Source organism: Phodopus roborovskii, unplaced genomic scaffold (assembly GCF_943737965.1).
Source record: "Phodopus roborovskii unplaced genomic scaffold, PHOROB, whole genome shotgun sequence".
NCBI classification, from domain to species: Eukaryota; Metazoa; Chordata; class Mammalia; order Rodentia; family Cricetidae; genus Phodopus; species Phodopus roborovskii.
Genome location: NW_026126480.1, coordinates 44,917,261 through 44,943,454, shown reverse-complemented (window position 1 = coordinate 44,943,454; position 26,194 = coordinate 44,917,261). Strand labels below are relative to the sequence as shown.

The following is a 26,194-nucleotide window of genomic DNA, read 5'->3' as shown; positions in this document are numbered from 1 at the left end:
GAAAAACTAGCCACACGTGCATGTCAGGGCTGGGGTCATACTCTTGACAACTGCACACAAAGAAACCATAGCCAGCATGGGGACACTGCAGGGACCTTGATTCTGGCAGCACAGCAAACATGCATGCTTGTAAAATGCATACGATCGCTATAGTCACCAGGCCATGTGTCTACACTGTACTTGTAGCACAGGAGTGGGGTGGGGATGGGTTCCCCACCTGGAAACTGTTCTTCAAAGGGCTGCTGTGATATAGACTGACAAAAGAAGGGAATTCAGAGACCCTCTAAGACATGAATGGACCTGGAGGATATTGTGCCAGTGAAATAAGACTGTACCGCCCCACTTGGTCGAGGTTCTCAGACAGGGCAGAGTGGCAGGGAGCTGGTGAAGGCAGAGTTGGTATTGCATGTGGATGATCTTGGCTTGGAATTACTCCCAAGTGATTGCTACATGACAAAATGATCTGAATGTGGTTATTGCCAGGGAACTGCCCACTTACCATGGCTAAGAATGAATTCTTTCAAAATAGCAATGTCTTTACTGTGAATCAGCAAAGTAGGGGTCCTGATCCTGCCTACAGCTGTTTCCTCCTGCACAAAAGGCACCAAGGTCTCTAGGAAAAGAGAACTATCATTCTGCTCCACACTGAAGATTCTTCCGATGCCTGGCAAGGCTGGACAGGTGTCTGATGATGTCCCAGGAAACACACATGTGGATCCATGGCAGTACCTGCCCTGAAAATGGCTGTGGGAGAGGCTATTTGAACACCATATTTTAGACCCTTTACATTAGGACAAACATTGATAACCTATGGAGTTTGAGAAAACATATATATTCAGATAGGAGACTACCTTCCTACACAGTATGGCCTAGGGGTGACACGAGAGAGGGAGGCGACCTTCTGGGACATCAAGACCAGCCTGGCACAGATCTGCCTCTCATAAGATTCCTCCCGTAAGTGCTTCTCACCTTTCCTAATGCTGAGACCTGTTAATACAGTTCCTCATGTTGTGGTGACCCCCAACCATAAAATTATTTTCATTGCTAATTCATAACTATAATTTTTCTACTGTTATAAATCATAATGTAAATATCTGATAGCTCATATACAACCTCTGTGAAAGGGTTTTTCTACCTCCAAAGGGGTTGTAAGCCACAGATTGAGAAGCATTGTTCAAGAAACTTGAGGATGGACAACCTCCCTTAGGACAAGGCCTGCCTATCTATCTCTATCCCAGGATAAACATAGGATAGTGAAACCACCCAGCCATGCACGTCTCTCCCTTTTGTAACATTTTCATTCATTTGTACCTACCTGAGCATCTGGACTTACCAGGATACTTTCAAAGACTTCCTAACAGACCCCAGGGATCATACCTTCCACGTTAGACCTATTCTATTAAGGCTCTCTTTCTATCTGTACCCTCAAGAACTGGCTGGTCATGCTCACCCCAATATTCTAAAACACTGAGTAGTGTATGTTCAGCAAAACATAGTATTTTAGATGGAACATGTCCACGAGGTCTGTGGTGACAAGTCTGCACTCAGTTTCAATATAATCCTACGTGCAACACACACACCAGTGTTACCAGATGTTACTACAGTTTTGACTGGCACAGAATAAGCCCTAAGCACAATTCTTTACAATAGCTGCTGATGTCCTCTAACACAGCTACAAGAAAAATGAGGATCTGGTAATGGCCAAAGCCCACTGTTACTTTCCATAAGACCTTCCATGAACTGGCATTCCTGGTCCTCCCTGATCATAAAAAGAACGGAAACCAAGTATTTAATACTTATGTAGTGGTACCCACAAAAACCCTTTCCAGGGTCTGCACTTCATACCCAGTTTCTGGGCAGATAGCAACTCCATCCTTGTTGCAACGGCAGGAAGAACATTTGAGCCGAGACTCTGACCCTCTCCAGGGTGGCTGGGTTTGATGTATGGATACCATAGGGACAGCAGGCCCGGCTGCCTCACATCCTTCTGGGATATTCTAAAGGTCCTTCCAGCAGCAAAGCTCAATGTAGGGCAGGCAAATACCTTATCTGCAGCCCAGACACCACAAAAACTTCCATTTCTTCCAGTCTAGTCATGTGGTTACATGGGAAGGCTTAACAGTCACCTCAGTACAAAAGCCTGTTTCCAGGGAACATGAGTTCATTGGCTTCTCTGACTCAATGCATCAATTTATGCTGTGCCACCACAAAATCTAAATATTTCCTGCAGACCTAACTTTGTGCCAGTACCCTGTTGTGGGCCCTCAATGCAGCAGTGAGCCAGCTAGGCAGAGGGTCTTTCTCTATAGAGGCGGTGGTCTAATGGAATAAAAACAAATGACTCAAGATATTGCATGCTACTCTGAGGCTTTGCAAACAGTTTCATAAGGGCCACACTGTCCACATAAGGCTTTAGGTGTGCAGGTCAGGCTGCCTTGTTGCAACTCTCCCATTCTGATGTTGGAACAAAGTATGGCCACATGTGATCAAGTGTTCATGGCTGCGTTCCAGCAGAACCATGTTCACAAAGCAGCAGGCTAGGCTTGCGAGCTGCCGACGGCAAACCACCCCCACTCCCGCCTGCTAGGCAGTGAGAAACAGAGTGGGAAAATGAAGGGGAATGCTATGCATGTCAGGGATGAGGAACCCATCACACGGATGGCCTGGTACATAGCAAGCAAAGCAGGGGGTGGGATATACTTGATAAGGGGACCAGCACGGTAGGAACAGAAAGACTGAGGAAAAGGGAGGAGGTAGGGACAGAGAAGGGAAGGACAGCTTTGGTCTGGTGGCCACAGAGGGTCAGCAGCCTTTTGTAAGGTCTCTAGCTTTAATGCAGCATTGGTGACCAATTATGGACAGTGAAGAGATATTGCAACGAGATCACACTGTCTTAAATAACACATCCTAATGTCAACATTTTAAAATATCCCATCTCTTCAAATAATCCCTAGACTAGAGGCTATTTCCATGGGTAAGAACCTACTACCAGAGAACCCACTTGCTAGCTGTCCATAAGAAAAAAATACTTCTGAAGCAGACCCCAGCATCTGCTGGTGGCTTTCAATGCCCTTTTGTTGCTTTTCAAACCCCATTCCCACAGTCTCTAAGTCTTTGTCCTGTCCAGGCTGTAACCAAATTCCTAGTCTTCCTTTGGAAGCCTCAGGCAGATGCCACCTGCACTGCTATCATACTGCCCTTGGTGACCAGTCCCCAGGCACAGAGATGCACATTTTGCTCTCCTGTCACCCCTTGCTTCATTCAGTATGTACTTCCTTCCAATAGGATTCCCAAGCTCAGGTCTCACCCTGGTGCTGGATGGAAGCAATGGCCAAACGCTTTGACCCTTTTGCACCCTGGTGTTCATGTTACCATCATTGGCACTGCTTTGCTGAGAGCTGAGTAGTGCTGTTCCAGTTCCTCTCTGCCAGATGTGGCCACACAGACACCATCATCCAGTTAACCTGCACAGAAACCCGAGTGGCAACAAGAACACCATGGTGTCCCTACACCATGTGTCTCATTTGCTTCTGAGAGTCATCTCTTGTTGGGGCTGTCACTGTGGTCCCAGCACAACCCTGTCCTGCCACCTGCTCAGTACCCCTCAGCCACACCTGCCCTGAGAAGGCCTAGGCACTAAGTGTACAGAGGACCCGGCTTCTTATAGCTACCAGCAGCCAGCGTTCAAGTGTGGACCCCAGAGGGACACTATGTTCAGGATGCATGCTTTATTTCACTTAAATCAACTGCCATGGCACACTGTATGCAGACAGCAAGTGAAGTTAGGGAAGTCTCTGGATTTCCCACCCTGAATGGCTGAAGAAGGTGAAAGGCTGCATAGAAAGGAGCCCAAGTGAGTCTCATTTCTCTTGGCTTCAAAAAGTCCCCACATTCCCCATTTTAAAAAATCACCAAAAAATAGCTGAGATAATTAGGGCTCTTAAGAATGCGTTTGCAGAATACCGTAAAGAAATGGGCAAGAAGGCCGAGGAACAGACTCTGAGGTAGAAATGCTAAATTGGAGAGCATCGAGTTATATGCAAAGAGATTAAGCCTTGCTTTTAATACAAAGAAAACATTTAAAGCATAAGATAAAAAGGCATGACTCGGTGCACCAGCTTTCCACCAGAATGCACTCAATCCATGCCATCCTTATAATTTCAAAGCAGTGTTGTTTGCTTTATTTGAGACGTCTTATTACTTATACATTTACACTGGGTGAAAGTAAAAGGGTTGTAGTACATCTTGTAATGAGAAATCTGCCCCACCAATGCAGCTGCCTGGCTAACTCGGGATTTCTCCCTGTCTACCTTCCATTACAACCCAACTCCATGTATGACTAACTTCAGCAGGCCCCTCTGTGTAGAGACTATTCCACACTCTGCTCCAGGCTAAACATTCTTCTGTGTATATACTAGTAAATTCAACAGCCTCTTTAACATCTGAGAACGAATTACTGACAAGTCATTTTTTCGTCCCGTGTTGCGAGTCAACGTGGCAACCCTGTTTTTTTTCTATTATAAACATGTACTGTACCCTGGCTCCGAGTCGTTCTAGATGCTGATACAAGATTCATAATGGCTGTCAGAATCTGCAATTTTCCTTTTTGTTTTATGAGGTCAGGCAATATTACATGCACTCATATATTCCATTTTCCCAGCTGAAAACCTTCTCATTTGAGCCCGACAGGTTGAGGGAGCCATGATTTTGCAACCTCGTGTGTGAAACACGGCACAAGGGGGCAGGTGGCTAACCCCACATTCTCCTCTTGCTCTTGTCCACTGGCAACAGTAAATTAAACTGTCAAAAATGGAATTGTCCTGTCATCAACAAAGCTATAGCTTCACCAGTACTGCAACATCAGATATATTTCTAATTCTGCATTTCCCTGCACCTGTAATTTCATCAGAAATTCGCACTGGACCATGTGAGAAGCTGTCCAAGGGACACTGGCATTGTGAATTCCTTTAGAGGTTCAACATGACATTTCAAAGGCAGAAATTAATGAACAATTCTAGCAATTTGTAATATATATAAAAAGGGTGTTCAGCGCAAGGTCTTGGCCTTCAGCGGGACCCTTTAAAAGGGTAGACATGCTAACGTGGGTATGACATGCTGTGTGGCACGTTGGGGAGGAAATTACATGCCTTGCTCTTGAAACAAAGCAAAGCACAGACACCCTGGTGGCAGTAGGTAACCTACCTGCAAGTTACTTAATGGTCATCGTTTGGGCACTGGCCTGCAAGGCTGTGAAAACTTCTCAGGGTCAGGAGCAGGACATGAAAAGACCTTTTCAGATCACATTCATGAGCAAAGTAACTGGCTCTTACTTGAAAATGCTATGGGACAACTGACTGTGATCTTAGCTGTCTGTTATTCACAGCTGTTCTTTTGCGCTGTGTAAGAGTACATATACACAGGTGTGGACAAGCACGGGGAGACCAGAGCAACATTAGGGGATTCTCTCTGGTGTTTTTCACTTTATTTTTATGTGGTGTGTGTGTGTGAGTGTGTGTGTGTGTGTGTGTGTGTGTGTGTGTGTGTGTGTGTGTGTGTGGCCACAGAGGCCAGAAGAGGGTGTCAGATTTCCTGGAGCTGGACTTAATAGGCAGTTGTGATCCACCTGATATGGGTGCTGGGAACCAAATCTAAGTCCTTGGCAAGAGCAGTAAGTCCTCTTAACTGCTGAGCCCTCCTCTCTCCAGCCCCTCCATCTCAGGTTTTAAGACACAAGTACCACTGTTATTGATGAAATGCTGCATTCAAACACTCACCAACCTGGAGCACACTGACTCAGCTAGACTGGCTGGCTGTTATTGATGAAATGCTGCATTCATCACCAACCTGGAGCACACTGACTCAGCTTTCTCATCCTCTTGTCTTTGCCTCCCCAATGCTGGGATTATAGGTCTTTACTACTGTGCCCCACTTTTTGGATCCAAACTTAGGTCCCTGTGTGTGGCCAGCAAGCACTGTACAAACACACAAGCAGAGGCCTGCACGCACACACACTTCTGCTTGCACACGCTATTCACAGCCCATCTTATCACTCCTAGGTAATTCTTCCTCAATGGTCCTTAAAGAGCAGAAGTGCCCTCTCCCTTCTCAGGATTAAGTTGGGTTCAGGTTCCTGAACTTCAATAAATTACTCCAGTACTGTTTTTTAAAAAAGGTCAGATTCCTCTCTATGTGCCACAGCACAGCACCCCCCCCCCACACACACACAAACACCAAGCAGCCCTATGGCCTTCTGGGACCCAAGAATGGCCTGTACCCTCTGAGTGGTCCCAGAAACTTGTAAATGAAAAGGGACAATTCTGACCCTCTCCAAACAAGGTAAAGTCACAAGAACCACTGTTACTAATGAAATGCTGCATTCAAATACTGTCATGTGTCACCCCTACAAAAACCGGCTGCTTATCAATCATTCTGCTCAAGACAGAAAGTTAAATTGAGATGAGGAATCATTTCACAGCTTAATACAGTCAAAGCGACTCAATATTCCTTTATTAATTCTCATTTAATATCACTTTAAATTGCTGCCATTATTATCCTACCGTAGACGAAAGATTCTGTGTAATTAGTCTGTATTAAGCCCTTTTTATTTATAAGGAGCCAAATAAACAAACCCACTTTAATTACCTGGGCTCCACAATATTGATCTGAGCATCAAAATTTAATATGACTTTATTTCAAATTTCCATATGACTAGTATTTAAATTTGTTCCAGCAATAACAATTTTGCAGGCACAAATGACTTTTCATTCAAAGTATGTAAATTACTGCCAGCGCCGGGCTCGGAGCACTTGGTGCCCACAGCATGTTTACGGAGACCTCAGGGGCCTCACTGCTGTGCGAGCTGCTCCCTGGTACGGCAGGAAAAGCCACCAATTACCAAAAGAGACAAAAGTCAACGAAGACAGGGAGTCTTCTCCCTCCCCAACCATGTTCTCTCCCACTTCGGTACATGGTGTTAACGACATACAAATTTTGAGGTCATTAAGTATAAACAGGAATGGAAAGGCAGACAGGAGGAAGGCGGGGTGTGCTCACGTCAGCATTTCAAGTACCCTCTTAATCCCACAGTGCAAGTTCCAGCATTATTGTCTCAATTTAACTTGCATTAGTACCTAGCACCTTGATTACACTGTTGGGTGGTAATCTTCGCCGGCACATGCCGTCATTACTTATGTCAAGCCTCTTGAGTTGTTATGAATACTACGTTGTTTTACGAGAGAGAGGAAATTAGTGCCAGTCCCCTAGAGTTTTGGGTGCTTAACACACAAGCACTGCACGGCCCTCGCAAATCCCACAACAAATCCTTGTTTAGTGCCACGCGGAGATAAGGACTTTGCAGCAACGCTGGAGCATAAATAACTCATGTCCCTCTTTATTTGTAAATGTCAGAAAGAAAAAAAAAATCGCCGTTCTTTAATGTTGCTTTCCACACAAACACTGCAGAATGTGCGTGGCTAGTGCTCTGTGTGTGTGGTACATATATGTATGTATGTGTGTCTGTGTACCCACCCACCCACACTCACATACATACACCAGTTGAGTAAGATGTTTGGAGTGAGGCCTCAGAGCCATGCTCACACACAAAACAAAGAAATGTCCATGGCACGTGTTTGAGGATTGCTGTAAAATGCTGTTTTGGATGTATTTTTTAATAAAAATGAACTTATCAAATCCAGGGGAAACATGTGGTCGTAATGCCAGTCTTTCCCCGGGAGGACAATAAAAGTGGGGGAATGTTGCTGCACATGGAGTGCATGCTCCGGGTTTTTTTTAAATATGATCCACTGTGTTGTTGAAAAGAATTATTTTCGGGTATTGTAGGGAATCCTTGCCTTGTCTGTTTATTCTGTTTACACAGCAAATGAAACCTACACTATGAATAGGTGAACTCTCTGGGGAGAAGACGGAATTCAGAAAGATGTACAGATGGGGACAGGGGTCCATGAAAACGGAATATAAATTAATGTGCCCTCCACAGTCACATCTGGAATGGAACAAGCCAAATAAATAATTTTGACATTAAAAGAAATTAAAAATCAAGCACCGCAAATAGTAGAATAAGTTTTTTTTTTTTAAGAAATAATATCATTAAGTTTACAATATGTTTGAAGTGGCATTTAAAATAATCAGTAAACACAATCCCCAAATGGGGTCTGGATGTGTCTCTTCTCTTCCTTTCAAGGACTAAAAATAAGCTCCTTAAAATACCGCTCACCCAAAAGTCCTCATCTTGCCTTTTACAGCTTTTCCTATCTAGTTTAGAAACAAAACATGCTCAAGATTTTCATGTTGAACCTGCTCATGTTTAATTTAGCCAAACATCATAAGGGTCTCAGGAGCCAGAGAAGAATTAACCATAGGTTTGCTACGCAGTGGAGAAGCTGGGTTCAAATTTAAGGGTACCACACCCAAACTGTGATTAGGCCCCATCTTCTCTCTCGATCCCATTGCCATCTTTGTTTATGCAGCTTGGGGCAGACTAAACAAAAAAGGAGGTCTTTGCCAGCCTCACTGGAGACAGCCGGAGATACCCTGATGAAGACGCTAGAATGTCTGGTGGTCACAGCCAAAGCACAAGGCAGACTTGGGGTACATTTGGGGCCTGCTAGGAATACCCGCTCTGTCCAGCAGGTACATTTGGATCCCCAGTGCAGGCAGAGCCCTAGGGGGTGGTGCCCTTTCAGGAACCACACAGAGAAAGTAGATGCCCCAATATGTCTGCAAATGAAGCCAATTTTGAAAAATGGCTTCTGACAGCCCCATAAAACTTGCATGAAGTGACCGAGTGGGCGCTCCGGAGCCCACAGACTGACCAGCAACCACATGTCTGAGAAAACACACATTAGCCATGGCTGATCCGGTAAGTGGAGTCCAGGCAGATCAGCTGCCACCAAGCCTTCACTGTCCACTGCATATGCAAAGGATTTTTTTTTTCAGAAGGTAAAATATTTTTCTGAGTGTAACAACAGGCATGACTTATTTCAGAACTAAGTGCTAGGCTCTCTGGTGCTTGGGGAAATGTAAACTACAATTTTGACTTCAAATCCACAATCCACTTCACTAGCTTCTGCTCTCCAAAGGCCCCGAGCAGCCCCTTAAGATGATGAGCATCGTGGAGAGCGCTTTGGTAAATCACGCAAGCAAGGAGCAGGGAGGAGACAAAGCCATTTCTCTCCCCATTTCATAAAAATCAGTAAATTGATTTATAAACTGCTTTGGGTAGCAAATAAATATCAAGCTACAAATGCATAGCACCGACTTCTAAAACCCAGACCTTCTGTGCTTCCAGTTGGATGAGATGGAGGGCACCGGTACCCCACCCCGCCGCTAGCCCTCCGCTGTGCACATTAACAAAGATAAGGGAGCATCGGAGCAAGGCGCTGTTATCACAGGCGATCAGGTAGCATGAGCAGCACCTTTCAAGCTACAGAATAATCTCAGTTTCAAATTACATAAAAATAATTGGTGATTTCAATACAGCACTTAAAGAAAGGAAAGTTTGCTGCCTTGCCGTGTTAGTGCTGGTATTTTTTTGTGCCCAACAAGCTGCCCATACAAGAGGCGGTGTGCCTAATATTCTTGCCAACAAAGGCATTTGAAATTAGCAATTGCTTTTAGAAACTTTAATTACAATTTTAAAATGCTATTTCTGCTCTATAATAGATTCCAATTGTTTCAGTATTATCTGGCTTGCAAATAAAATCTACAGTAGATGACAATATTCCCAGGATTAATCACTCTTGAAATTCTAATATGCTCTTGAAATACCAAATAAAAAAGACAGCAATGTTGTTGATGTACTGAAAGCTTCTTGCTTTTTGCAGTTGGCTATTATTATGCATATCCAGGTAGAAAGTTAATTAACCCAAAGCTTAAGCTAATTATGATAGCAGAATGCTATCAACCCAACGCGCTCAGTCAGACAGCTGTCCGGAATTTCATTTGCTAATCATTTGTCTTTTGGCTGAGCATATGGAACATTTTCATGCTATCAGAGGAACAACAAACAGCTGAAAATCATTAACTAAAAACAATGTGCATAAAATCAGAAGCAGTTTTTTATAAAGCTTTGTGTCAGACAAAAAGCCAGATCCTTGCCCTATAAAAATTAATGATTATTTTGGTCCTTGTCACTTAAAAAATTTCAGCTGATAGCGCAATGAATATGTGACAAGAATTTGAGTTTGATCCATTTCCTGCTTATGTGAGCCTGCAGAAATATCCTAAAGTTGTATTGGGCATACTAAGAACTGGGTTTGGGGGAAGATTATAAAACATTATTGGTGTAATGCCCACTGACTTAGAAAGACCTCTTTGTGTAGTTCCTGCCAAACCTCAGTTTCCATGCCCTCTATATGGAAGACGGCTCTGAGTTACATGGTAAAAATGTGTGATATATACTTGTGCACATTCCCTGCGCAATGTGTGACATTTCTGAGACCATCCAGAAATCTGTGCAGACACCAAGAAGACACATAAATCATAGGAGAAAGTTCACCTCGGCATTGAGTGAGAGGAGGAGAGGAGAGGAGGGGAGAGGAGGGGAGAGGCTGCTTCCCAGCACGTTGTCTTTTCTTTGCATCCCAGTTATGATGACTTCCAAGCTAAATGACATGAAATGCTGAAGCCAACAGGGGGCACTGTCCTTGGCTCCCTGTGGTCAATACCCTCCTCCATTTTGATAGTGGTGTAGACTGCATGTTGAACTTCCCAAGTACACCTTCTCTGAATCTTCTCAGATCAGACAAACACATGTATGATCTTCACCCAACCTGTAAATCTCCCTGAACCTACAGGGGTCAATTTAAGATACTGTGGCCTCAGAGCTACAGTCTTGTCACACCTGAAGGACTGAGGAGGCATCTTCTTTTGACCCTGCTGGGCAAGGGTGTTCTTGGCCTTTTCCTCTGGTCACTGTCATAATATTTTTTTTTCCCATTCACTTCTTAAAATCAATAAAGATGAAGATTCAAAATGTGCCTGATTGACTACAATACTGGATGAAGAGGTTTTAGAATGGAGAAGAAACTCTTTTTTCCTTCCAGGGGAAGGCTGAGGTTTAACTTTTCGCATGAGGTGACATGTGCAACTGTCGCCAGTCAAAGGCTCAGCAGAGTCTGATTAATTGTCGGCCCATGGGGACGTCTGCTGGTCACGGACCACTGAGCTGCAGGGAATTTCCATGTCTGTAATATACCACTGTGACAAAATCGACTCTGATTTTACTGCGGTGACCATGGAAGTAGTGAGCACATGGATCTTGTCTTAGATCTACTGTGAAGCTTGGGAAGACTTGGGCGCCAACTTCTTAAGATGAAGGTCAGATGGGGGATGGCTCCTCAGGGACATCTTCAAAGACTTCTGTTTATTGTGGACCATACTAAAGGGAAACAGAAGGGATCCCTACCAGGAATCTAACACTAGGATCCACCACTATGTGGGCCCCTGATGGGAGATGTCCTTCTGTATATATGTTTCTCTTATTGGTTGTATCTGTGTAAACTGTTCCCCAAGAAAACACCCATTTATCATTTATCTTGGGTCTAGTGAACTCATTAGAACTTTGCCTTCAGGCCCCTCTGGGGAAACCTGAAAGGAAGACCCCTGAGTGCCCAAAGTCCCCACATAAAGGGGCAAGAGCCCAGACAGGTGCTGGTGATTCCTTCATTCCTTCCCATGAAATTCATTTCTAAGTGCAGTTCTGATCCACCTGAGGTCTAATGCCTGGACTTATAAACATCCCAACCTCCAAGTCACTAGGAAACCTTGATTAAACAGAAGTATTCAGAAACACAAGCAAAAGCCCTGATTGCACCAGCACCCTCCATCCCATCACTCAGACCACACCCACAGATCTGGAATGTGTTTGCTGGTTACTCTTTGCAAACTGGAAAGGACCCTGCCTGCTGTTCCACTGGGAAGACAGGACCAAACCTATTACTTCAGTCATAAAGGTTTAATCATCCACAGTTCAAATGTTGACGCCTCTTCCCAATGCGTTGAATTTTTTACATCTAAGTTTTTGAGCTACAAAAATGCTTTCAGATGAAAAATGTTGCTGACTAGGAAGGCATGTGGGGGCTACTTAAATCTGGTTCTCTGAGCCTTCCCTTTCCCTTCCCAAAGGCTACATGCTCAACACTGATATTGATATTAATATTAATTTATCATTAATACTAATGTTTCTCTAACCAACTAGGAGTATTTTGAAATACCCAATTTCTCTGGATAGCTAAGCCTCCAGTTTGCTATGGAAAATGTTTTCTAATTACAGCTTCCTGGGATGCCGTCAGACAATGTGGCTAGGGTCCCTATTAATTCAGGAGTTGTATAGGAAATGGACCACATCTGAGGTGGCCACCTAGGCAGGTCACAGCCACTTCCTGCACTCAGGATGCTATAAGGCAGCTGATAGCCATGCAGGCCATTCTGAGGGCAGTCTGTCTGGGCAGTGAGAGGCATTGCATGTGTCTTCTTAACCTGATTAATTTAACTTGGAAATGAATAGTCCAAAGAAAGGAATGAGTGTTGTGCGTGCTAGTTCATAGAGCAAAAGAAAAATGGGAGAACTACCTACATTGCCCCTTCTTTAAAGAGCTGCCTCTACAATGGGCATACCCGGCTGAGCTCCCTGAGGCATATTTTTCCAGTGTGATCATGCATCACTGTGGTGCACACTTCCGGGTACTCCTCACATCTTGTGAGGAGTGAGGAAAGCATGCTGGACTGGTTGCCTCCTGCTCTGCCCTCTCCAGCGCTTTCTATCTATCTTCCCTGATTTCCGACATGCGGCTGGAGCCTAAATAACTGAGTAAGTGTGCAAAACATTTCACCACAGACCCAGGAAGGGGGTTCTTTCAGGACCAAAGCTCTGTATGTGACAGCAGTCATGGCTGTGTGGACAGAGAGGTGGCAGGCTCAGAGATGCTTCCGGCTGTAGTACTCCTGAGATGAGGCCTCAGAGATGCTGCTGAGTCACACAAGCCATTCCTTAGCGGCCCTAGGCTAGGATGCTTTATCATATTATAATACTGTGGAAGTAGATGGAAAATGGCTTCTCCCAGACTTGAGAGGAGAAGAAATATCAGCGTTGTAGTGGACGCTCGGAAAGAGCAAGGAAGAGTGAGTGCATCCATGGAAAGGCAGTCAGTGTGGCAGCTCCTCCCCTGCACCCGTAGACTCACTCACTAGTCAGTGTCGAGAAATGGAAGGGCCAGATAAGAACTGCAGCCACTTCCATTCGAGGCAACACAGACCCGGCCTCCTGAAGGAGAACACAGGCTGACTCACAAGAACCTTTGGGGGCGGCCCAGTGGAAGCATGCACGCAGCCTGTTTGTGCTTATGTCCAACCATCAGGTTGTCTGTGGGGTGGGGAGAGGGACTTAGCACACTGCTTTGGAAGGAGAAGGAAGAACAAATCAGACAGTGGTCAGAAATATTTTAGTAGCCATCCCGTGGTTATTATGTGATGAGGAGGCAGGACTACGTGGGATGAACAGGCAACTCCAGGGAAGGTGAGAGAGAAGAAAAAAAAGTGTGTCATATAGCATGGTCCTGTGCCTGAAGCCATGCCAAAACCTTGCATTCACATCTGCACAGGAAGACTCTGAAGTGAATTAAGAAGCATACCAGCTATGTGGAAAGAGAAAAGACAAGGGGGTAGCAGGTAGAGGAGAGTAAACCTCAGAAACAAGGACCCCTGTGAAAACAAGGGCAGGGAGACACTTGGAGTTGCGACACAGAAGACAAACATGTCAATACCCGTTACAGCGGTGGTCCTCAACCCGAGGGTCATGATCCCATTGGGGTTCACATATCAGATATTTACACTATAATTCCTAACAATAGCAAAATAAAAGTTAAAAAGTAGCAATGAAAATGATTTTATGGCTGGGGGTCACCACAACATGAGGATATGTATTTAAGTGTCCCAGCATTAGGAAGGTTGGGAACTTCTGTATCAGAGTACAAATGAAAATTACTATGAGGACAGTATAGGAATGGTCAGGTTAGGCTTAGAAATGGCCAGGTTGGGTAGTGGGCTACTGATACAGTACCCCTCTGCTTTCCTGTATGCACCTCTAGGCAGTTCTGGTTGTTTACCCCCAGAGAGTAGTGTTCCCCTTTAGCTACTGAGCCAGCAGCAGTAATGTGGGAACACAACCAGCTCAAAGGAAACCGGGCCTGAGGTCATACTAGTATGCACCAGGCCTAAATGGCTAGCCCTGTGGTGAGGACCACTCTTGTGCTGTGTGAGAGAGGCACCACTCCCCCTTGCAAACTGAAGCTATCTTGCAAGAAGAACAAGGAAGGGACCTGGCCAGGGCTCAGTCTCAGAGGGCATGGACTATGTCTATCAGGAATGAGCTGGCTCCATGTCTCACTAAAGAATCCTCAGCCAATTTCCCACCAGAGCCTCCCAGCCCTGCACCCATGTGTGAACAGGGCCTCTGCCATCCTTACAGGCTGCACCTACTCTACATGGCACATATGTTTGGTCCTTAGCACATATCTGAACACATCTCCATGTATGGGAGTTGGATGCACAGTGAAACAAGTGTCAAGCCCTTGGCTATGCTGAACTCTAGCTGGCCTCTAACTACACTATCCACTGAAGGAAATCCACCAAACAGCACACACCTACTTCTCCCTCACTAGAGACGCTCATATACCACTTCTCAAATAGGAAACCATCAATCTCTTTTCAGTCTACATTCATGACCCTGCAAAACTGTATGGGCAACCATTCTTGTGCACAGGGCCAGGCAGGTAGTGGTCTCTAGTAGTTCTTCCTTTTCCTTTCCCATAATTCTCTAAGAACATAAAAATAACTACCCACTGTACCCCGGCCAGACAGAGGTAGACAGGTGGCTGGATGTAGCCCCAGGTTGCTGTTTTCTCTCCTTACCACAAAGGTAGAGAACAAGGCCATAAGCATCTTAGGTATCATGTCACCCAGGGCCTTAGGTAACCCAAGGCAAGGGGGAGGGGACAGGTGCAGAGTCACCGTGTGCCTCACATGGGTGATTTGTCATTAATTGACATTCCCAGAGATCATCATAAGTTGAAAGTGATGGTGCTTCTGCCTTTTTAAAGAAGCTGCCCTGAAAAATAGTGATGAAAACAAACTAAACCCTAGATTCTTCCACACACACCAAAATGTGAGTGAACAGCGCCCAGCACATTTACTCAATTCTGACTGCGCTGTCTCGGGAAGTCCCAAAAGGTGTCTGGCTTTCCAGTGGCAGCTCTGCAATTTCACGCGAGGGTGAGATCCAGATGAACTCTCCACCAGAACGTGGCCACGGCGATGGTGCAATTTGTAAGACAGGTTCCAGCACAGCTCTGGAGCTCGGGCATGTGGGACTCCCTGGGATCTGAGTCCCAACACGGTATGCTGGATGGGCTTCTCCCTGATGCAAATCAAGCACTATCAGCTGTTTGGTACCGCCCTGCATACTTATCTTAAGGGGCAAGTGAGAGAACAATTAAATAAATATTAAGGGGAAACCACTGGAAATGTACACTGGGGTCCCCAATCATAGCTCTTTTTCCAACCGAAGCACCTGCCTGGTGACATAGTGCCGCATACTTTACTAAGCGGTGGTTAACTTCAAGGTTATGTCAACTCTACTGTGAATCATTCTGTGGGAGCTAAGAATTGAGGCAGAAACCTCACAGTTTCCACACCAAGCAGAGTCAGGTCCTGAGATAAGTGGCAGCCTGTTATCTCAGTAAATCTCAAGCCTAGTATCACCTAGAGATGGGCATCTTTAGGGCAACCATTCTCTTCATCCTGAGTCCTTCATAGTAGGGTCTAGTCTGTTGCTTATGTGGTGGCACAGGACTGTTCCAAAGAATTGCATTCTTCTGCATGCAGCAGAACTATGGGTAGGAGCTTCTAGAGTCTCCCCTACAGAGATAGGAAACTTCCACATAGAAGACGTCTTTTCAAGCTCCTTTTGGTTATCTTGAACTATTTTTTCCTATGCACAAATTTTAAAAGTCATGAACACTAATGCAAAATTATAAAATCTAAATATTAATCTAATGATGATATCCAGATTCTTTGACAGAATCTACCCCCCCCCCAAAGGACAGGTCTCAAAAGTGTCTCAGGGACTAAACTTACACACATTTTTTTCCTCAGGATTCCGATCTTTTGAAGCTCCCAGATAGAGCCTATTAAGCTCTGCTTGCAACATTATAGGCTTTTCTAGGACAGAGTCCCAAATTCATCCTGCAAACCAGTTCCAAAATCTTACTAAGAATGGCATTGATCAGGTTTCTCAGACTAACAGCTCCTACTCCTGGTACCAGTTTCCTGTACTACCTTTATCATTGGTGGTACCCAGTACCAAACAAGAAGGAATGAAAAGGTTTGGCTCACAGTATAAGAAAGTATACAGTCCATCATGACGAGAAAGTTATAACACAGCAGGAATATGAGACAGCTAGTCACATTGTATGCAGGAGCAAGAAGCAGAGACTACTCAAGAAATGAAACTCAGCTTTAAAGCCTTCAGGCACGCTTCCCACCAAGGCTCCATCTCCCAAAGTTTCCACAATCTTCCTGCAAAGGACTACAAGATAGGGACCAAGTGTTCAAACATATGGATTATAGAGGCCAGTTCATATTCAAAACACAATAGGATTATACTCAAACCATATCCACACCATAGCGATATCCTGGTGCGGGGGAAAAAATCCCAATGAAAATAACAAAGTGGCAGGACTTAACTTGTACAAGTGTTGACCTCACCATAGTGGTCTGGAAAAGTAAAATAGGATATGAACTGACTGGTGCATCTGGAGGTCCTTCCAGCTCACAGCTGGATTCTTACTCATTAATCTGGAGCAGCTATGACTTGTGATCCAAGTGGCTTTCTTGAAGCAATGGTATCAGTATTGGGGAGAAGGAACCTCAATTGAAGACTTTACCTCTATCATACTATACTGACTTGTTGCCATGCCCACGAGGAATATCTTGAGTGATGACAGATATGACACAGCATAGCCAAACTTACCAAGAGATGTACTTTTCCCTGGGAAGTTGGTTCTGGGCTGTATAAAGAAGCCAGTAAGACATGAGCCAGAGTGAGACAGGCCGAAAGAGTAAGCAAGCCACTAAGCAGCCTTCCTCTATGGTCTCTGCTCTTGCTTCCAGCCCTGATTTCCTGACCTCACGTCCCTCAGTGGTGGACTATTTCCTATAAGTGTAAGATTAAATAAACCTATTCTTCCTCAAGTTGCATCACCATGGAAACAGAAAAATAAACTAGAATGATACCCATCTTTTTTTTTTTAAACTTTGTACAATTTTCCAAGAAAAAAAAAACTCAAAGGTCAAAATTAAATTATAAAGGTAGTCTTTCCATTGCTAGAGACCAAGGTAGGTGAAGTTCCCTGATACCTCACCACCAAAAGACTGTTCCAATTTTTATGTGCAAGATGACAGTTTTAAGTGGACTGATGTGACATTCGAGATTTACTGGCATGGAAACTTGAACCTGTGGAGTGGTGGATGTACATACTCACTCTCTCTCTGTCTGTCTCTCTGTCTCTCTCTGTGTCTGTCTCTCTGGATCTCTGTCTCTCTGTCTCTGTCTCTGTCTCTGTCTCTGTCTCTCTCTCTCTCTCTCTCTCACACACACACACACACACACACACACACACACATATAGTATCTTGTCCTAAGAATAATGCTGGGATGCATACACCTGAACATTCATTCAGTCATCACTTCTTATGATTCTGGGTAATTCTCTGTCCACTGAAGTTTGCAAAGACTGCAGTTTGAGATGCAGGTTCAGTTTGTTTGTGGCACTGTCAAGTGGATACAATGAAGAACTGGCCCACATATCACCTGTAGCAGGTGCAGATGGCAGTGTGCACACAGCTGTTATCACCTGTGCAAATTTCCTTTGGGAAATCCCCTAGACCTAAAACACTCTGGAGTCCTAGCTCGGAAGAGCAATTTACAGGACTCACACGGTATGAAGATGGCCCACAAGTAGTAGATGGAAGCCAGGTCCATCAGACTCCTTGACTACAGTGACTAGGTATGACCACAGTAGAGACTTGTGGATGCTCTCTGTCCTTGCTGGCCTTTCTGTCTCCGTGGCCCTATAGAACTTGAAACAATACACATTCCTGGCTAATGTTCAGAGTAAACCAACATTTGGCCACAGAACATTAATCAAGGGCCAAGAATATCAGAATTCACATACAACAACCTTGAGAATACATTGGGGATGTGGGAGTGGGGGAAACATACACTGCCTTTTCCCTTCTCTTTCTTGTACCAAAGACACAGGAGCCTTTTACAGTTCACCCACCAGTGTCAGATGCAGCTGTGGAGCTAACACATGCTCAAACACCATGGTGTGTTTATTTTATTTTACCACATCACAACACCAATAGATGCTATGGTCCTGCTCAATAGAGGGGATAGAGAGAACCAGTGGTAGAGGATGACATCCTTCAGGGACAAGTCCTGGGTGGTGGAGCCAGAAAATGCTCCAGAGGTTCTCAGGTTACAGCCTCACCACTTTTCTAAGGAGTGTTATTACTTTATGAGAGGTTTGCAATGGAAACAGCTCTATACTTTCTCTGGTGCATTAGCAGGAGAAAGAATGTGTCTTGGGGACATTTGAGTGGTACTGATGTTGTCTGGGCCCATTTTGAGCAGCTATAAGAGAATGCCTGAGACTAGGCAGAAAATGAACAATAGAAGTTTATTTGGCTCACAGTTGTGGAGGCTGGGTGGCATCCATGAGCAAGGTGCCAGCATCTGGCAAGGGCCTTCATCATCATCCCACAGCAGAAATGTGGAAAAGCAAGTGGATGGGAGAGCAGGAAATGCCCACTCTCACAATAACCAGCACACTCCTACATAGCATCTAGTCCCAAAGAACTGCATGGCCCCTCTTATGAAGACCTGCCTCTTACTGTTTAACACGGAGAATTAAGCTTACAATGCATGCACTTTGGGGGCCATGATAACCAGAGCAAACCATGTCAGAGGAATTAAGACTCAGCTTTCTATAGCAATGCCTTCTGCACCTTTTAAAAGTTAAAAGAATAACTCCAGAGTTCAAAGAATATAAGAGAAACAGCTGAATGCCACTAAGCATGTCTTAGCAGATGATTTAATAGAAGTCCTAGATAGACTTTCAAAAAACCCTTGCTCGGATTCTTTGTGCCATCAGAACATGGACTGCCTCCTGGTTCAGAACTGAGAATGTCGGCTCGGTGTTGATAGTTCACCTTTAGAAAGCAGAATGTGGCCAATCCTTCTGCCATTTCCAGGAGCTTGAGAGTCCCAGAATGTGATATAACAGGGCTGTTTTAAAAATATAGCCAAAGAGTCAAAGCAGTTCAGCAACCAGGGTCTAAAGAGAGCAGGTGGAAGACATCTGTCAGATCCCTCGGCAGCCCAGGGAGTCCACTTCTGCAGTCCCTGACAGACACCAGCCTGGTTGCTAAAGGTAGGAGGAGAAATGTCAAACAAGAAGAGGTATGGGGGGCATATCCTAAACAGCCACTTAAAACCCACCTTTTTCAGATGCCATTCAGAGTCTTTGCAAGCATCTGATTGATTCCTCTACTTGGTGACATTCCTAAAGGACACTTACTTCAGTGTTTTGACTTGATGAAGAACACAGTAGTACCAGAAGGGCCTTTGGTACACTGAAGTCCATGCTAAGGGGCATCAGCTCCCTCCCTGTCACCTGTGGACTGTACAATTGCCAGCCAACTGGTGCCACAGACCATGTCTTAGTAACGGCATGGAATAGGCTAGCTTGAGGGTTCTCACACAGCTCCGGGGAGTACCAGAATCAAGGTCCTCTCTTCCAAAGGGCTTCTGTGGAGACACCTGTGCATGGGCACTGACATGTGTGCAGATCTATGCATACTTCAGGGAAGGAGCCTAGAGACAAGGCTGTGTCATTCTTCCCATGCTTCCAAGTTGTCCAAGATGATCTTTGAAAATGCTGCTTATACAAGGTCTATGGGGCAGCAAACCATCCAATCTTGTGTACCACCCGCAACAAACTGAGTAAAATATGAAAGGGATAGCCCATAATGTATAACCAGAGCACTCTCCAGCCTTTCTTCTGCTGGGAGGATCACATACCCTGACCCCAGAGGCTTTCCTGGCTGCTCAGCGCCCAGCTCCTCTGGTGTCCACAAATGCTTGCTGAGCAGAGACACTAATTTGCAGTTCATTCAGGAATTCAATTACTGTATCGTTTTTCAGAAATTTTGGGGTTGAGTGGCCATTCTTTTGGGAGCAAGGGCCTTTTACGTTGGCAAGGGTGATTGAGGCCCTTTCTTCCATCAGCTGGGGAAGGAGGCAGCACTTCCTTCTGCTAACCTGCACACAGCACCAACATATCTCTCATAAGGGGGTCCCTTTTGGTAATAAAACCCAGATTGTGATTGCCAGCACAAGATTCATGGCGTTTTGAGTGCCTGTAAACTGGTGATTGTGAATCCCTTAAATGCTGTGTACCCTATCTTGCTGTATCCTAAATGCTGATATTGGAATTTTTATAGAGAGTTCCCAGTCTCTCTCAGTTTTTCATTAGACTGTGAATGGTAAATGACACACTTTTCAAAGTTTACGTCCTCCTTCCTGACTAGATCCACAAAAATAAGATTCATACTTTCTTGCCTCTGCCAGCAATTCCATGGATAAAAAACCAAACTATTCATTGAAAACTGGAGACTCCTATTTTGCTCCGATGGAGAGTCACAAATAATACAAGTAAATTTGCTCACAATGTGTCCAGCCTCTTTATTAGAATTTAAATAGTGCTGAGTGGGCCATCTAATGAATGAAAATTCCACACGTAAGAGCTGAAACCATGAACACCATGAGCTGTAGGCACTTTTCCAGGAAAGAGGTTGAGAAACACATCACAATTTACAAAACATGCTCCAAATGTCTATAAAGTGAGCTCTATTTTTACTTTAAACCTATTGTATATATCAAAGAGGTGTTGCCACGCAAGAAATGGCTGGCAGGCAGGTGTGGGACCTTTGCATGAGAGGGAGTGTAACAGATGCATGATGCTAGCCCAACTGGGCATTTTGGCCAGCAACTGAGGATGAGACCTGAATCATGGGATCATGACTTTTTAAAAGATGGCTAAGACTAACAAACATGCAGGGATGGACTGAGGAGCCTCAGACTGAGCTAAATGGAAACTAGAACTCAAAAGAATTGATAATCCACCTGCTGAGAGGGAAAAAAATCAACAAAAACACAGTAACTTCCAAGATGGTGGTTTTTCTTGCCAAAACTGCCTAGGTAGAACTGCACAATGCTATTTCCCAGATACCCTATGGCACAGATGTGTTTCTGGCCATCTCTCCCAGAAGAAGTAAAGGGCTAAAGATGCTGGTCCATGATCAAAGATGCTTCTCAGATAGGCAGGACTGCAGTCCACCCATAGTATCAAGGATTCCATACTTCACACATATTTTTATGAATCCAGTTACATTGAGCCACATGACATCCATGCTTGGGAATATCACAAGTTGTGTGATGAATAAGGCAGAGAAAGTGCCACCAAACTGCTTAAAGAGCCATGTAAATGCAGATGATGGCTGTCTTAGAGCTTCTATTGCTGTGATGAAGCACCATGACAAAAAGCAAGTTGAGGAGTTTATTTGGCTTACACTTCCATACTGTAGTCCATCATTGAAGGAAGTCAGTACAGGAACCCAAACAGAGCAGGAATTTAAGAGGCAGGAACTGATGTAGAGGTCATGGAGGGGTGTTGCTTACTGGCCTGCTCCTCATGGCTTGCTCAACCTGTTTTCTCATAGAACCCAGGACTTCTAGCCTAAAGTTGACACCACCCACAATGAGCTGGTACCTTTTGCATTAGTCACTAATTAAGAAAATGCCCTACAGCTATATCTTGTGAAGACATTTTCTCAATTTAGGTTCCTTCCTCTCAGCTAATTCTAGGTGGTGTCAAGTTGATATAAAACCACACAGCACAGTGACCAAAGACTCATTTACAAAACATTTTTAAATAATGTAATAGAATGTATACTATGTCATCTCTCTACTGGTGTGTGATTAATCACTACATCACAAATCACACTCAATGGTGTAAGACATCACAATTTTGCCATCTCATTACTTTGGGGTAAGTTTGATCTTTTGCTTCCAGGCTGAGGATGGTGCCAGCCACAGATACAGTTCTTGGTGCTTCTCTGCTTGCCCTATTGGCAGATGTGTTTGCTTACAGCTGCAGGACTGAGGCCCTAGTATTTTGCTAGCCATGTGACCAGTATGCTGCCTCACCAGATGCAGAACAATGTGTCTTCAACTAGACATCAGTCTAGTTCTAACTAGTGAGCCTTTAAGCTGGATCCAAAGGGTCCACCTATTTCCATGTAACATAACTGCCCTCCCACATTAGAGCTGATGTTTATCAAAACACAAACATATCCAGCAGTCAGCTGGATGAAGGTCACATGTAAAGCACCTGACAGTCACCAGGCAGACTTAAAAGAAGAATCTAATAGTTACATGGAGAGAAGAAAGACTGAACGACCCAGAATTGGCATAGACAGTAAACAAAAACAACTACCACCAAGGGATCCTGCACTCCACACAGGTGAGAAGGACAGCAGAAATGCCGAAATGACACACATGGTGCTTTCAGAGTGAAGGACCTTAGTGGATCAGTCTCACATACCATACTGCAAGCTACCAGAAACTAAATGCAAAACAATCAGAACAAAGTATAAGGCAGGATGGGGGCGATTCTTAGTGAGCATGAGTGCTAAAATTTCTTCCCTTGGGGGAGATGTAAATACCACTTAATCCATCTTCCTATGGAGCTATGACTTCATCAGAGTTCACTCTGGGGAACCAATAAGTTTATTAGGCTGACTTATGGAGTGATGGGTGAGGATTATGTGTGGCTTTTAAACAGCCACACTGGAAGGTTTGCATCCAGCAGGGATGATGGCTGCCCCAAAGTGAAGGCGGAGCCCCCTGCTCCTCTACAAAGCCAAGTGCAATCAGGGCAGAATTATATCCAACTAGTTGGGAGGGGTGGCCGGATACTAAGGTGAAGGTTCCTAACCTCTTTCCTCTATAAGAGAATGTCAACAATCAACAAACCCAGCTCTGGTGATCTTTCATGAGCGGGACTAGCTGAAGATGATGGCAGCATAGCTTTGAGAACAATCTTCTAATACAGCACGTGTGGCACACAAACATTTTATTGGAATTCATGAAAAGGAAGTTAGAAATGAAAGGAATTAAGAAAAAAAATTCTAGCCACAGTTTTTTGTTTTGTTTTGTTTTAATGGAAACTATCAACCCACAAATTTAAGACATCAATGAAAGGAAAGCCTGAGACACATTAAAAAAAAAAAACAAACAAAAAAAAAAAAACAACAACAACAACAAAAAAAAACTGCATTCAAGTAAGAAAGTATTGGGTTACCCCAAGAAGATCTTAGAACAAGGTGAGGGGGTATGAAGCATAGGAACAAAATGAAGATGACAACATATCTCTACTGGAAATCAATGAAAGTTGTGGGGCAGCAGAACAAAAAAAAAAAAAAAAACAGCTAATAAATACATGAGGAAAGTATAGAAACCTATACTCATGAACTGCATGTTGTCATCATTAGGATTAGAATGATTTATCCAACACAGAAGACCAAAGAATGTATCACCAGCACACCTATACAACAATAGGGAGTCTTCTGGGCAGATGGACATGGACAGCCACTTGAAGGAGAGGAAGCAAAGATTTAAGACTCTGCTGGCAGGGAAGGAAGATAGTGAAGCGTCTCTAAAACCAGTTAACAATTGGTTGCCCACCAATCACATGACTAGCAACTAGCTGTTATCCCTACAGAGAACAGAATATATGTTTTTCTAGTGATTTCTTCCTAAACATTATTTGTAACTACCAAAACTAAAGGAAAAAAACCCCTCTACACATACAGCTGGTGAGTAAGCTGTGGCATGTCCAGTGGGATACTGTTCCACAAAGAAAGTAACACATAACAGACTGCATATGCAAGAAGTCATCAGACAAGTGAAAAAGACTGAACCCTGGACTCCATTTGTGAAACTGTAGCATTTTACTCATGTAAAATGTATAATTTAAAACGATAGAAAATGGAAACGAACACAAATAAGAACAGGCAATAAGTAGGATGGCTTGAAAGGAGTAGAAGAGGAGACACGAGGGGGGGGGGAGGAAGCCCTGATGGTGATGGGGTGCTTTCTGAATTGTGCCTTAGCAGCGCTGTGTCAGGGGGTATTCACTCTGCAAGCTTCTGTAGCAATGAATCCCACTGATGCCCTGCCCGATGTTCCCAACATGGCCACTCCCTATTCTACACAGCAAAGAATCACTGTGCACTTATTGGGAAAGGTTAAAATAATAATAATAAAAAAAGATACAACTACTAGAAACTGTAGTTGGACACTGGGCCCCTTTATAGACAAAAACACAACATGGCATAGCTGCTTTGGAGGGCTGGATCTTTCTCAAAAGAATTCTCAGTGTGACATTATCTCATGCTCCGGTGTTCTCCTACACACATACCCAAGAGGAAGGAAACACACACACACACACACACACACACACACACACACACACACACACATCAGCTTCACTCACAACAGCCAGAATGGTGAGACACCTGCATGCCTATCAAATGACATAAACAAGATGGCCTGGCCACATGAAAAAATGTTGCTATAAAAAGAAATGAACTACTGACATGCACATAGTTGACTTTTAAAGCATCATGCTTAGCAAGGTGGGGAGGGGCTCCACAAACACCCATATATTGCATGACTCCATGTACATGAAGTGTCCAGAACAGAAGTCTACAGTGGCAGAAGGGGATCAGTGTCTAGCTGGTGCCAGGAGAGGGGACAGGAGATAACAGCTCAATCGGCCCCAGGGTCTTTGTTTTGGAAAAAGTTAAAGTAGTCTAGTATTGCACTGAAGCAAAAGAAACAAACTATATTAAAACCAACCCTTCAATGGGAGAATTTTGGACTACGTCAAATACATGTCAATAAATCTGTAAAATTAAAAGGGGAAGATCTATACAAGTAGTAAAAGAAAGAAGAGGCTCTATGATGTTCAAAATAAGAGTCTCCTCCATTTTTATGTATTGGAAATTGAAATTCACCACGAGTGAGTGAGGACCACACTGAGAGCAGGTCAAGAAGCCACCATCTGCACATTACACCAAGCCAACAGGCCAAAAGACTTGTAATTCCAGAGCCATATCAGAATTAACCAAGGGGCTCAGTTCCTTAGGGCTGCCCTACAAGAAGTCTCAGAACTATGCTTTCCAGGCCCAAGAAATGTCTCTGTGGTGTTTTCTACCCTGCTCAGTGATGACCTCCTCTCTCTGAGGCCAGTACTTTGTCAGCTTGTCCCTATGGAGTTATCATCTTCCTCTTCATTAGAGATTTCTTGGCTCCATGAGCATATCCTCTTTGAAGGCAATCTGCCTGCTTGGCTGTAATATCTTGGTGTGGCCCATCCTATTTTCTCGGGAGCCCATAACCTTACTGAAATATATATGCTAGAGCCCATCTTCTTCTTCAACCTAGTGCCACTACAAGCAGACAGACAATAGTGGTCAACATACTGGGCTTGCATGTCAAAGACACAGCCAGGGTTATGGCTGCATCTTATCTGATGGTTGGAATTGTCTTCACCTTTAAAAGCAGGCAGTTTTGAAGACATGGGCATGTTAAGAGTAAGTATATGGAACAATTCTAGAGAGGCTAGACAGCTTGGCAGTCAAGAGTGTATACTGCTCCTGCAGGAAACCCAAATTTTGTTCTTAGCACTAAGGTTTGTTAAGATGCCCTCTTCTGGGCACTGAAGGCACCTGCATACAGATGTACATATCCGTACATAGACATATACACACATACACACAAATAAAAATAAAATAAATAGTAAAAAATTAAGCTAGGCATGTTGGTGAAAACCTTTGATCACAGCACTCAGGAGGCAGACACAGGTGGATCTCTGTGAGTTTGAGGCCAGCCTCGACTATAATCAGAGTTCCAGGCCAAGAGGGCTACACAGTGAGACCCTTTCTCACATAAAATAAAATAAAATAAAATAAAATAAAATAAAATAAAA

The 26,194-nt window shown here is 44.1% G+C and overlaps 1 protein-coding gene across 1 annotated transcript in view; it reads right to left on the bottom strand.

The window, feature by feature from the left end:
* The window catches only part of Mgmt (O-6-methylguanine-DNA methyltransferase), a 228,009-nt gene that overhangs the window by 105,529 nt on the left and 96,286 nt on the right, over positions 1-26,194 (bottom strand). The gene's annotated exons all lie outside the window — the stretch shown is intronic.